This window comes from Procambarus clarkii, chromosome 13 (genome assembly GCF_040958095.1).
Source record: "Procambarus clarkii isolate CNS0578487 chromosome 13, FALCON_Pclarkii_2.0, whole genome shotgun sequence".
NCBI lineage: Eukaryota > Metazoa > Arthropoda > Malacostraca > Decapoda > Cambaridae > Procambarus > Procambarus clarkii.
In genome coordinates this window covers 49373693-49374026 of record NC_091162.1, presented here as the reverse complement: position 1 = coordinate 49374026, position 334 = coordinate 49373693, and the positions used below count along the sequence as shown (strand labels likewise).

Below are 334 nucleotides of genomic sequence, written 5' to 3'. Positions count from 1 at the left end.
CATTCTTGTACAGCCACTAGCACGCATAGTGTTTCAAGCAAGTCGTTAATCCTATGTTCCCCAGAATATGACCCCACCAAATCCATTAACAACCAGGTACCCATTTTACTGTTGGGTAAACAGGGGGGGGGGGCCATAGTTAAGGGTTGATGCCCAGTAAATCTTCCAAGGCCAGGATACAAACCCAGGACAAAGCGCTCGCGAAACGCCAGGCGAGTGTTCTTAACCCACTACACCATTGGGAAAAGACAGTCATGATGTCTTACAGTTTATAGAGTTAATATATATATTATAATGAGTAGTTAGGTTTTTTTAACCCACAGGCAAGTCAACA

General features: G+C 43.7%; 1 protein-coding gene across 3 annotated transcripts in view; it reads left to right on the top strand.

The window, feature by feature from the left end:
* LOC138364516 (uncharacterized) overlaps positions 1 to 83 on the top strand; it is a 5630-nt gene extending 5547 nt beyond the window's left edge. Inside the window, exon 8 of one of the 3 annotated variants that reach the window (XR_011228434.1) lies at positions 1 to 66. This exon is cut by the window's left edge and continues 169 nt beyond it. The gene's annotated coding sequence lies outside the window, so the exon portion shown is untranslated. The other 2 variants (XM_069324167.1, XM_069324168.1) reach the window with 2 other exon arrangements.
* The last annotated feature ends 251 nt before the right edge of the window (positions 84 to 334 follow it).